At 40.2% G+C, this 13,980-nt stretch overlaps 1 long non-coding RNA gene across 1 annotated transcript; it reads right to left on the reverse strand.

Annotated features, from left to right (window-relative positions):
* Positions 1 to 1,735: 1,735 nt before the first annotated feature.
* On the reverse strand, positions 1,736 to 10,205 carry LOC309629273. Its single transcript, XR_014244969.1, has 2 exons — positions 9,245 to 10,205; positions 1,736 to 8,933 (listed from the first exon to the last, which is right to left on the reverse strand). It is a non-coding gene; the product is annotated as an uncharacterized lncRNA (long non-coding RNA).
* Between the last annotated feature and the right edge of the window lie 3,775 nt (positions 10,206 to 13,980).

Genomic DNA, 13,980 nt, shown 5'->3' on the forward strand with positions numbered 1-13,980 from the left:
GTCCTGCTGAGGCAGCTTTTCTTGGGCTGCTCCCTCTCTGTGAAGTGACCTTTGCTCAGAGGCACAAATGGCTGGACACCTCACTTCCTTCCTGTCTCTGTTGCAATCTCCTGTATCAGAGAGGCTTTCTTGGATCACCCTGCATAAACTAGGGCCCTTCCCCTCATTCTCCTTCCCATGCTCTTTGTAACATTTATCAATATCTGATTGATATGCATTTCCTTGTTTTTGTTCGTCTCTTCACTTTGTCATATTCACTTTTGCTTTTCTGTATCTGGAACACTGTCTGGCACATACTGGGCACTCAGCAATTATCTGAGTAAACCAAACTATCATAGATACAATGACTATATATCCTGGCTTTGATAAGTATAAATATATTTATAAGGAAAAAGCAATGTAATGTTTTAATCAGAACTGTCCCAGAACTCCTGGGAGTGCCATCACCAGGAAAAGAACCAATCTAAGACTTAGAAAAGTAAGCTAAAACTTAGCTTCCTGGATTATGGAATGTATTTTCTTGTATAAACAATGTAAAAAGGCAATCAGATTAGAAGCCAAGACAGCAAGTTCCTGTTTATAACTCGTGTTATAACTGAAAGAGTGTGGTAGTTCGGAGCACCCTCTCTATCCCCAGCCCCAAGTTCCATAGGGTTCTTGAGTCATATCCCACAGCTTTTCTGGGACCTGAATTCCCTTGAAACTGGAGGAGTGAAGTAGTGTTAGGGCTTTAGGGCCTAGAAGGAGGGTCTCCTGACTGAGGAATACCTAAATGAACTATGAAGAAAGGTATATTAGTCTAGTTGGGCTGCCACAACAAAATACCATAGACTGAGGGGCCTACACAACAAAAAGTAATTTTCTTATAGTTCCGGAGGCTGGAAGTCCAAGATGAAGGTGCCAGCAAGGGCTGGTGTCTGGTGATGTCTCTCTCCTTGAGTGGCAGATGGCCACCGTGTCACTGCGTCCTCACATGCCTTTTCCTCTGTGCTCTTGCAGAGAGAGAAAGATCTCTGGTGTCTCTTCCTTTTCTGGTAAGGACACCAATCCTATAGGAACGAGTCTCCACTCTTATGACCTCACTGAACCTTTATTACCTCCTTATACATCCTATTTTCAAATACAGGGGATTAGGGCTTCAAATTATGAATTTGGGGGGGGGATGCCATTCAGTCTATAACTAAAGGCTTTTGCACAAGAAAGTGGGGAGGGGTCTGAGAAAGCAGGCGACAGGGAAATGGCCTGCCTGGGTGCCTGCAGCAGACGGGCATCTTGTGTTCGGAGCCTCAGCAGAAGTCTGGTAAATCTCCCACGTCCTGTGCCGATTCCCCCAGACATTTCACATCTAAACAGCTGCTGTTTATCATGCCTCTCTCCCCTCAGCTGGCAAATCCTGACAACAAGCACAGGCTGTTTACAGTGTTTGTTAGGGACGATCTAAACCTCAAGGTGACGGTTCCCCAGGCTAGCCACATCAGAGCTGCCTGGCCCAGGCTAGCCACATCAGAGCTGCCTGGGGAAAACATTACAAATGTGCATCCTAGAGACCCGGTTCAGACCTACTGCATCTGAATTCCTGGGGCTGGGGCCGTACAGTTAGCAATCATAATAAGTACCCCTAGTGTCACTGAAGAGTTCTGGACAAATTGTGATATTTGTACATTGCAGTTTTAATTGTCTTTCTCCTTGCCTCCCTTTCTTTCTTTCTTCCTGCCCACATTGCTTCCTTTGTTCCTTCTTTTTTTTTTTTTTTCCCCACTTGAAGTTCCAGGCCAAGACTTTAAAATAATATATGTATTTTACTAAAAAAAAAGTTAGTATTCCGTTTATTAACATATCCACAGTAACTGTCGAGTATAAGAAAGTGAATATCCTGCAGCAGCATGGGGTGATGCTGAGCGGCTGGCAAAAGGAAGGGAAAACATGCTTTAAAAGAGGGGTTACAGATCATAAAATCTCTGAAGGGGAAAAAAAAAAAGGTGATCAAGAGTGGGGCGGGATTTCTGGTTAGAAGATGCTAGTCTCACCACTAGTTAAAAAATAGGTAGTTCCTTTATTGGAATGAGGGTAAAAAGCTTGGAAATGAATGATGGAACACACATGTTTGATGTGTGTCCCATCTGTCCGATTTTTTCCAGTTTCTGTTTGTGTTTAGAAGCCCTTAGGCAGCAGGGACCCTCAGGAGAGGGAAGAGCCTCCAGCTGGCTTGTGCACAGGATTTCTGCTTCTTGATAAGAGCTCCTTAGCCTCAGGAGGGTCAGATCAGTTGCTTAGAAGGAACATTTTTTTTTCTCTCCCCTAGGGCTGATGGTACCAAGCATCATAGATAAAGCAAGTAACACTTTCCAGCCAAGAAGAGAAAACTGGGTTTGGAAAAGCATTCTAATCAGTGCACACTGAGCCCCTCTGATTGCTGGAATTCCGAGGTATCATGTGTGATTTAGAAACAGATCATCTGTTTGACAAGGCCTTTAAATTTTGCATTATTGCAAAAAGGCTTTTTGATGTATGAATTTTATCCAAGCCCCTTAAGTGTAATTTGGAAAATGGGATGAGGCAAGAGCAGAGAAAATATCTCTGCTCTTTTTTTTTTGACCCAGAAAGAAACGCAATTTTAAGTGATTTGGTTATCTAAGTGAGCTTCTCCTTGCCCTGTCACCTAGCTTTTGTGACCTCAATCCCACTTATAAAGTGCAGCCCAGGCAGCCTGTCTGAACACTGTCAGCTTATGGTTTATCCCAGGAGATTCATTTCAAAGAACCAACGATCGTGCATAACTGGCTAAGACTAAACTCCAGGCAAACCATAATTACACAGCTGGGGTCAAGAGGGAATTATGTAGACAGGCACGTTGCCCCAGGTCTCCCAGGCTTCCCAAGTCACTGATGCAGGGATTCAAGCCTTTCAGTGACTCCCAGCATGACCTTCAATTGGTTTGTTTCTCTGTACTGACTCTCTCCCTAATCCAATGTGTCCTATATGTTGCTATTTGAGTAATCTTCCTAAAGAATTGTTCCGATTCATGGGCTTCTTCTTGCCTAGAAATTGAATTCCTGACATCTTTTCAGGCATCTCCGACTCTCTGAAGACTGGTTCTTAAAAGCGTGGTTCACAGATCAGGAGCACCAGCATCACCTGGCCAGAAATTCAAATTCCAGACCTCATTTCAATGATGCAGAATCAGAAACTCTGGGGATGGGTTCCAGTGAATGCCGTAAGGTTCCAGGTGATTCTAATGTGCTAAAATTTCACAAGCACTGCTCTAAACCATAACAACCCACCTTTCTGAACTTACCGTATCTCACTTCTCCACTTGCAAATCTGACTCTTCACGTTCTTTAAATGACCTCCAAATTTTGTTACCCCTTTGTCTGTTTATGGCAGTTCCTTTGACTGGAATAAAAATTTTTCCATCTATGCTATTTGGACGTTATCAATTCTTTAAGTTCCGGTTCAAATGCTATAGTCTTTCCCCATGAGTTTTCAACTTCTGCACTGTTGGCATTTGGGGCTGGAGATAATTCATTGCTGTGGGGGTTATCCTGTGCGTTCCAGGGTGTTTATAGCGTCCATGGCCTCTACACACTGGATGCCAGTAGTATCCCCAGTTGTGACAATCAGAAATGTATCCAGACGTTGTCAAATGTGGACCAGGGGAAAAATGTTGAGAACCGGTGGTATACCCTGTCATTCTATCAGTTACCCCATATCCCAAAGCCAGACTAAGTCTCTCCATTCTCTTTGTGCTCCTAGGGAAATCAGGCTCTTATATTTTGCTAAATCAGAATCAGAAAGTTTTATTTATATATATATGAATTAAAAATGAGATTGTATACATAAAAGTCTCCTATAAACTGTAAAATGGCATGATATGTAAGAAATGGACATGATCTTTTGTGATGCTACTTTATGCCATTAATTCATTCATTAAAATCCTGCACACTTACACGTTGCCACATAATGTGGCATAATTAGGTTCCCTAGAGCAGACTGGATAGACTGGAAGTAGTTAGGAACTGTTACTCAGCCTTCTTTTAGTATGAGACTGATGCTGCTGGGAGTGGGAATGAACCCATCATATATTTGAGAGATGAAATCCAGTCAAGTGGGCAGAGTATAGTGGCTGGGGTATGGGGCATTGTCATGGTTAATTTTATGTGTTAACTTGGTCATAAAACTTAAGTGTTTTTGGATGAGATTCACCTTTAAATTGGTGAAGTTTGAGTAAACAGATTGCCCTCCATAATGTGGGTGGGTCTTCTCCAACCAGTTGAAGGTCCAAATAGAACAAAAAGACTGGCCTCCTCAAGTAGGAGGGAATTTTCCAGCAAACTGCCTTCAGAATGGAACTGTACTATCAGCTCTCCTGGATCTCTAGGCTGCTGGCCTTTGGACTTCATCTGCACCATTTGCTCTCCTGGGTCTCCAGCCTACCAGCCCCCACTGCAGATTTTGGACTCACTAGCCTCCATCACTGCATGAGTGATTATAATAAATCTCTGTCTCTGTCTCTGTCTCTGAATGTGTGTGTGTGTGTGTGTGTGTCTGTGTGTATCCTATTGGTTCTGCTTCTCTGGAGAGCCCTAATACAGGCATCTAAAAAAAGTTGGTAATTAAAGCTGGCAGAAAGTATCAAAGGGCCTAATACTGACTGAAGGATGAAGTTCTACTGAGAGGCTGGTGGGATACATTCATAAGGATTTCAGAAACAGGAGGCTTTTAGAAATCCAGGTAGTTAATTGATATCAGAGTAGTCTTTCAGCAGGTAGGAATACCCCCCAACCCTCTTTCATGGGTAAAGATGGCAAATAAGGTATGGTCCTAAAGACTTGTCAGGGTAGTAACTTGGATCAGGAAATGCATGCTAGATTGAGGCTTGGGTCCATGAAGAACAAGGTAGGTAATGAGTGAAAGAAATTTTTAAAATTATATAATGCTGGGTATGTCATAACTTTTATAAGAACTGCTAAGCAATAATCCTAATAGTGACTTACAGAGTGCACAGGAGTCAGAGAATCACAGAGCTGAATTAACAAATGCTGACCTAGTATATGATGATTTATCAGTGGGAGCCCTAACATTGTTTTTCAGACTAGACAATAATTAGTGGCTAACTTCTTGTTGTTCTTCACTGAAAACGTCTTTGTAATTTCTAAAATCTCTGCTGATAAAGCTCTCCTTTTTTTGGAAAACACCAGAAAACCCAAATTTTTATTTGCTCCAAGTACTTTATGCAGTTAATGTATTCTAATTCTTGATTTTAAATGAAAAGATCAGCCTCTGTACGGTAGCCTAAAATATTCTCAAGGATCACTGTTAAATATCATAAAACTCAATTATAAATAGGTATATTGAACTCGGTTCATAAAGATATTGATCTCTTGAGAACTCTGAACTATTAACAACATGTTCTGAAGTAGTCCTTTCATTTGTAACAAGAGGTTATTTCCAGCCTCACAATGTTTTCTGCATTCACAGTAACATCAACAGAATACCAGCAGACTCGCCTGTTCTATTTGCTGCCCATTTCCTTGGGCTCTACCTATTTTGTCACCTTCCTCTTAAATAGGGCGTGTTATCACCATCACTTTTTCTCTGCCACCACAGAACTTAAGAGAGTGGTTCCCAGACTGAAAAAGAGAAAAAACTATGGAAGCCTGATAAAAATACAGATTCCTGAGCCATATCCTCTCCAAGATTTTGATTCAGTAGGTCTGGTATGGCCCCAGGGATTTTGCATTTTCACCAATCACACCAAGTAATTCTAATATAGGAGGACGGTGAATCATGCTTTGAGTCATTAACATAACCAATAGTCCCAGTTTCTAAAATACTAATGAAATGCAGTAGCCAAAAAAACATTAAAGGCTCTGGTATAAACAAGTAAATAAAGAAAATGACTGTAAAGGGGAAAACAATTGATTTTAACCACTAAATTCACTCTTTTGGCTTCTTCCCGCCTTTTCTAAGACTCTCCTCCTCTCTTTTTTTTCTTTCAGAACTTCCCAAAGTTACAGCTGTTTGGGAAGCCTTAATTCAGTGGTTGAAGAAGATGCCACTGTTTCAATTATTTTCAATTTTCAGTTCAATTATTCGTTTTGGTGCCAATGAATATTTAACCAAAGTTGACACCAAAACATATCTTTGAATTATTAATTAAGTAAAGGGACAGGTAAAATTCCCAATTTTAAAAAAACCCAGCATCTCATACGTTTCATTTTCAACTTGCTTGATGGTTTGCAAGGGAGATTTGTAGATCACTATGGCACAAATTTAACATTCTTAAGTTTAATGAGTGGGAGGAAAATATTCCAGTGTGTAAGCCAGAATGATCACGTTGGAAAAGAGGAGGAAGATTCCTGAAAACTCTGTGCTCCTAATATGAGTGTGGTGCAAGGCCAAAGAATGAATAACACTTCCAAGGAAAACAATTAGCAGCAGGCAAAGTCAGAAAGGCATTAGAAAAGGAAAAATCACAAATACAGACACATACACCAGACTGAGGAATTTTGAGGATGGTTTGCATGCCTATATAAAAAAATATATAGGTATGATGAGTACTCCCAAGCAAAATTATTACTTTACTGTGCTTGAGAGAATATGGTGGGTACTAATAGGAGAGAGAAAGTGTTGGTTTGTAAGAGCAGTAAAAATGGTCTGTGTATTAGTTTGCTAGGGCTGCTGTAACGACATATCACAAATGGAGTGGCTTAAACAACAGATATTTATTTGCTCTAGTTCTGGAGCTAGAAGTCCATGATCAAGGTGTGAGCAGGGTTAGTTTTGCCTGAGTCTTCTCTCCCTGGCTTATAGATGACCATCTTCTCCTGTGTCTTCAGAGTGTTGACTCTCTGTGTGTCTGTGTTCCAATCTCCTCTTCTTATAAGGATACCCTAATGATCTCATTTTAATATAATTATTCTTTGAAGACCATGTCTCCAAATCTGGTTGCATTCTGAGAGATAGATGTTAGGATTTCAACATATGAATTTTGGAAGGGACACAATTCAGACCACAACAGTCTGTCACAAAGGTGTATCTTTTAGAATCATCAAAGTATGCTCTACTTATGTAAAAATAGTCATGAAATTGGGTCTCTGATGAATTCTGACACTTCAGTTTTGAAAATCAAAATACCTATCAAAATTATTCCAGTTGTAGTTTTCTCCCACTGCATCCTACTCCTGTCATTTTGTCCATCAGAAATCTTGGTATAAAAGCAGTCTGGCTCCCACAGACAGATTTCACGGCAGGGATAGCATACAAGAGTTAACTTACTGCAGCCAAGCACTAGACAGCCCAGCAATGCTAGAAGATTAATTTCTTGCTAATAAACTCAGAGAGGTGCTATCATGATGACTTGTCTTATGGGGCATGATCAAAGTTCATGGTCATGTACTCCAGCCTACCCACTGTCAGTGGGGGAAGGAAAGAGTATATATACCACTGGGTCCTCTGCAAAGAGCCTTTCTCATGTGCTAGGTAATGTGTTAAGCTTCATTAAAGTATAATGACATACAATAAACTATACGTATCCAAAATGTACAATCTAATATACTTTGACATGTGTATACATCTGAGTAAACCACTATCATAATCAAGCTGCTGAACATACCTATTACCCTGACAGTTCCCTCACGGTCCTTTCTAATCCCTCCCTCCTTTATTTTCCTGGAACCAGAAACCCCTCAGCATATCCCCAGGCAACCACTGATCTATGCTGTCACCATACCTTAGTACACATTTCCTAGAATTTCTTTCAAGTGGAATCATACAGCGTGTACTATTTTGTATATTATTTGGCTTCTTACACTCAATGGAATATTTTGAAATTCATTCATATTATATTGTACTGTATATGAATGATTTATTCCTTTTTATTGCATCGTAGCATTCCATTTTATGAATACACCATAGTTTGTTTATCCACTTACTTGTTAATGGACATTTGTGTTGTTTCCAGTTTTTGGTTGTTATAAATAAAGCTGGTATAAACATTTTTTAATGCAAGTCTTTGTATGGACATATGGTTTCACTCCTCTAGGGAAAACAACTAGGAGTGGAATGACTGGGTCATAAGGTAGGCATTATATAGTTGGGTCTTGCTTTTTTAACTGATCTGACCATTTCTGTGTTTAATTGGAGTGTTTAGGCCATTTATACTTAATGTGATTATTGATAAGGTCAGGTTTAATTAAGTCTATGAACTTGCTATTTGTTTTATATTTGTCTCATCTGAACTTTATTGCTTCCCCTTCTTTTTCTGACTTCTTTTAGAATAGTTTAGTATATTTTATGATTTAATTTTATCTCCTTTATTGTCTTATTACCTATACCAGGGTCACCTGATGTCCAGTGTCATGAAAACCATTTATTTCAAATGTTTTGTCAGGTTTAAAGGTTGTTTCAGGTAGGACAGTAACAGGAACAGTCCCTGTTACTCTGTCTTGGCTGGAAACTTCTTATGTCTATCTGATATATAGATTTTAAGTAGCAGATTGAAACTGGAAGCCAAGTCTCTCACATCCACTACATTATACTGACAACCACCACCAGAGCAAAGGGGCCTAGAGTTCCACTAATGTTTCTCAGGTCACCTTTCTGTAGTTTTGATCCCTCCCAGAAATTGGCTCCTGGAGTTTATTATTGTCCTCTGTGTGAATATATATGTCAACATACTGTATTCTTCCTCCCAATCTTCTCATTTTAAGACCAGCCTTGATTAAAGGTTGAACGTGATTAATAAAAAAGTGATAGGTGTTTGCTGGGAGTTCGTGTCATTTTATGACTCTCTTAAGGGTCCGATTAATACACACAAATACTAGAAAGATTTTATACAAGTTCTTATAAAATGGAACAAACTATCCAAAAATTTTCCTAAAGAAGACTAGTACGTGAGAAATTCATTAAAAATGATGAGCTATCGGGCTTCCCTGGTGGCGCAGTGGTTGAGAATCTGCCTGCCAATGCAGGGGACACGGGTTCGCACCCTGGTCTGGGAAGATCCCACATGCCGCGGAGCAACTAGACCCATGAGCCACAACTACTGAGCCTGCACGTCTGGAGCCTGTGCTCCGCAACAAGAGAGGCCGCGATAGTGAGAGGCCCGCGCACCGCGATGAAGAGTGGCCCCCGCTTGCCACAACTAGAGAAAGTCCTCGCACAGAAACGAAGACCAACATAGCAATCAATCAATAAATAAATCTTTAAAAAAAAAAAAAAAATGATGAGCTATCAAACACACACTGGCTGCAAAAATAGCGGTAACAAATCAGTTTGTTCTGTAAATATTAGGAGTATTTCTTAAATTCAGATATAATTTTTATCTGACAGAGTTGAGAATTTATTTCAAAAGGTCCTTACCACTGTTGCTATTCACTGAAGTGTGAACACAACTTCTCCTTTTCCAAGGGGAAAACACACACATATTAAGAATCCTCTCATTCTTTTATTTCTACATACCTCTATAACTGCACTTAAAAAAAAACATAGTAAGTTTCTCTATTTCCATAGAAACCCCAACAACAGGTACATCTGGGCGCAGGCTACCATCCGCTGTCACATGTGGATTTGTACATGTTCACAGAGGCGGAAAGCATTTAAAAATAGCATTACCTCTCCAAGGACATCACTCTTATTTAAGGCAATGAGGAGACTACAGATAAGCTGGATATTACAGCCATCATTGATTCCTTTGTGGAAGTTACTAAGGACCTGGAAAAATATGTGTCTTTCTCTCCATTAGAGTAATTGAAGCATTTAGTCTTAGGAAAAACAGAGAACAAAAACACAACAAAACGAGCAAATACTCATACTGAACAAACTACACGCTTGTGCTATGTAAAGGGCCCACATTGGTCAAAATATAGTTATGTTGTGAAAATGGTTCGTACTGAGAGGTAGAAGAACTCAGTTGTTGGTCACTTACCGGTTTATAATCCTAGGCAATCACTAAGCATCTTTGAACCTCAAGGTTGATAAGAGGATAAAATGAAAAGTAACAGATATGACGGCACTTTGAAAACCGTTAATCATGACAGAAGGGAAAGGCATTTTGTTAGAAATCACCTTTTTTCTCACTTCAGTTACAGCAATTACATGATAAAAATATGACTCACTACCAGATGTCCCATTCACCTCCCCAAACAAATTTTCCATTCTTCAGCCCTAATTTAGTGTGTGTGTGTGTGTGTGTGTGTGTGTGTGTGTGTGTGTGTGTGTGTGTGTATGCATGCTTTTATATAAATCAAAGGATGTATTGATGGATTGATGGTAGACTTTAATTCAAGTTGATTCTGGAAAAAAATCTTTTCAACTTGACCTCCTTTCTTTCCTGTTAGTCACGCATATTTCTTTCTCCATGCCTTTATACATGTTGCTTTCACTTTTTGTAACACTCTCTACTCTTCCTACTTCTCTTCTCCCCTTATACCCATTCTACCTATTCTACAAAACTGATTGAAATCCTGCCTCTTTAGTGAAGATGGTTTTTATATTTCTGGTTAATGATAAGCTTTCCCTTCTTTGAATTCCTTAGAGGTTTAGCCTCCATGCAAACTCAGTTTTGCACATAGTATTTATTTACTTATTTTTCTCTCTCCGACTAGATTAATCAGACGATTCTCCTGAGAAGCTTACAAATGTATTAGCTACTGGAAAACACCACTCGGAAGTCCTGTAGACACTTTCAACTCAATAAGAGCATATAAAGTCCCCAAATCTATTTTTCTTCTTTATTCCCTCAGTGACTAGTACACATGTCCAGCTAGTTTTGCAGGCCAAGAAACCTCAGAGAAATGCTTAATATCACCATGAATTTTACCTCTCTATTTCAGAATAAAAGTCGATATTTTTTAGCATGGCATGCAAAACTCTTTACGATATGACCTCTGTTTCTCTCCACAAATTTTTCTTGACTCCATATTTTCTCTGCCTATTGTACTACTGTGCCACCGTTCAGCTCTTGAGGATCAAACTTCTCAAAATATTCTTCTTTCTCCTCATCTCTCACACATCTTTAAATTCCAAATTGATTTCCATATCCAAGATATAACTGAAACAGCCCTTGACAAAATATAATTGCCATCTTAGTAAGTCTAGCAGATACTTTTTAGTTCTAATCTTATTTGCTCCCTTACCAGATTCAATAAATCACTGCACCCTTTCTGAAACATTATCTGACTGACCTCCGTGAGAATACTTTACCCTGGATTTCCTTATACCTCGCTACTTGTTCCTTGTCTACATCTTCTTTCAACTCACCTTCTCTTACTTGATGTGGTGAAGATTCTCAAGCCTCTTTTCAAGGCTCGCTCCTCTTTTCATCCAACATTTTTTTTCCTCCTAGGTGATTTAATTCATTCCCTTTTATAACCTTACTATCATTTATCCTTTAATGACACCAAGATTTATTTCTTCAAGATATAATCTTGAGTTCCTGACCCACACATCCAAACAGCCTACTCAGCATTTTACTTGAGGGACTTCCCTGGTGGCACAGTGGTTAAGAATCCACCTGCCAATGTGGGGGATACAGGTTCGAGCTCTGGTCCGGGAAGATCCCACATGCCGCGGAGCAACTAAGCCCGTGTGCCACAACAACTGAGTCTGCGCTCTAGAGCCCATGAGTCACAACTACTGAGCCTGCATGCCGCAACTACTGAAGCCCGCCCGCCTAGAGCCCATGCTCTGCAGCTAAGAGGAGCCACCTCAATGAGAAGGCCACACACTGCAACGAAGTGTAGCCCCCGCTCGCCACAACTAGAGACAGCCCACGTGCAGCAATGAAGACCCGACGCAGCCAAAATTAAATAAATAAATTTATTAAAAACAAACAAAAAGAGGCTTCCCTGGTGGCGCAGTGGTTAGGAATCCACCTGCCAATGCAGGAGACACGGGTTCGAGCCCTGGTCTGGGAAGATCCCACATGCCGCGGAGCAACTAGGCCCGTGAGCCACAACTACTGAGCCTGCGCATCTGGAGCCTGTGCTCCGCAACAAGAGAGGCCACGATAGTGAGAGGCCCGCACATCGCGATGAAGAGTGGCCCCTGCTCGCCGCAACTAGAGGAAAGCCCTCGCATAGAAACGAAGACCCAACACAGCCAAAAATGAAAATAAATAAATAAAATTAAAAAAAAAAAAAAAGAATGCAGAACACTAGGGGGCCACAGGGTCAGAGGGTAGGATCCTAAGACGCCCGCTTCACTAGGGGCTGGGGCTCCTGCTTCAGCTGGCTGGCGTGGGAGTAGACTCAGAGGGAGAATTTAAAAAACCAAAAAATATTTAAAAAAACAAACAAACAAAAAACACCTTACTTGAACATCTTACAGGCAGCCCAACTTCATACGTCCAACATTAAATCATTGCTTTTCCTCCCAGTCCTCTCTATATCTGTGTTCCTCATTTCAGTAAATGATGAACCTGTTTAATGAAGGCAAACCTGAGAATAAATACTACACACTTCTGTCTTTCTCATTCTTCAGATCTAATCAACCACTAAGAATTATTGATGCATCCTTCTAAATATTTTAAAAAATCTGCCTGCTTATTTCCAACTCTATTGCCACCTTCCTAGTATGAGGTATTGCCTGACTTACTGACATAGCTTTCTGTGGCATCCCATATCCACTGTTACTCAGCTAAAATCTATTCACTACACTCTGGCCAAGGGATCTTTCAGAAACTGCAAATTGCATCATGTCACTTCTTTAGTTAAAAATCCTTCTGTGACTTACAAGTTGCTCTTAGAATTATGTCGAACCCATAGTATAGCCTATAAGACTTTGCATGGAATGTTGAGTCCCTCCTCCTTGCTTCCTCTCCTCTTAGCTAACCCCTGCTCATTCTAAGTTAATCAATCACCCTCTGAAATTCCAGACTGGTTTAGCCACCTCCCCTAATTAGATACCTTTAAAATATCTTGTATTTCTCCTTTGTTGCATTTGTTATTATTATAAACAATTACTGATTTCTGAAATTACTTATGGTAATCTTATTTGACCTGATGTATTTTAAATTTCATAGTCAGAGACTGTCTAGTTCACCACTGTATCCTCAGCATTAGTGAGGGTGCTGGCCTGTAGTCACTTCTCAATATACACTTCTTGAATGAAATAAATACATAGATGCATAAATCTCATCTCTCACTTTCAAGCCAGCCATACATATAAATTTGCCAGTTCTAAACTATATCATGTTTCCTGTAATTTTGGCACCTTTGCACACACAGTATTCTCTGTGCCTACCTGCTCCTGCTACCTTTATTGGCTGATTCAACACTAGCCCAAGTCTCCACCCCATCAGGAGACTTTCAATGACTGTCCCCCTACTGGATCCTGCACTCCCTTCACCCCACAGCATTCACATTCTGATATGACTCTGCCACCAGAGCACCACAATGCTAACTTCTGCTCTAGACACTTTCACTCTTTTGTTTCTGGTTACCTGTGCTTTGTTTCTCTCCTGAGCTTTAAACTTCTAGAGAGTGGATAAGTGCCTTTTAGACATGAATCTTCAGAGGCTAACACTGTGCCTGGTGCTTAGACAATGACCAATCCATAATTACAGTAATCACTGTTTTTTGAATAAACAACTCTTTGATAGCTGGGACAATGTATTTGACATCTTTAACATCTACCACAGGGTTTGGTGCAATTATAAATAAGACATATTCAGTTAATACTAGATGGCTAATTATCCATTTATTTCATTTAATACCTGTGAACAGCTTCTCATTCTATTCCTTATTCTCTGTACCTTTCTCTTTTGTATTGTCCCTATAGATTATAGAGCTCTTTATGCAAGAAGAAGACTTTGCAGGAAGAGAAGTGCCAAGAATAAAAAAATGGAAGTACTAGTATTCTAGAGATTTATGTCCTTAACAATTTTTCTCTTTAAAAAGGCTCAATGGGGCTTCCATGGTGGCGCAGTGGTTGAGAATCTGCCTGCCAATGCAGGCGACACGGGTTCGAGCCCTGGTC

The sequence above is a fragment of the Balaenoptera borealis genome, assembly GCF_965194805.1.
Source record: "Balaenoptera borealis genome assembly, chromosome: 5".
Classification (NCBI taxonomy): Eukaryota; Metazoa; Chordata; class Mammalia; order Artiodactyla; family Balaenopteridae; genus Balaenoptera; species Balaenoptera borealis.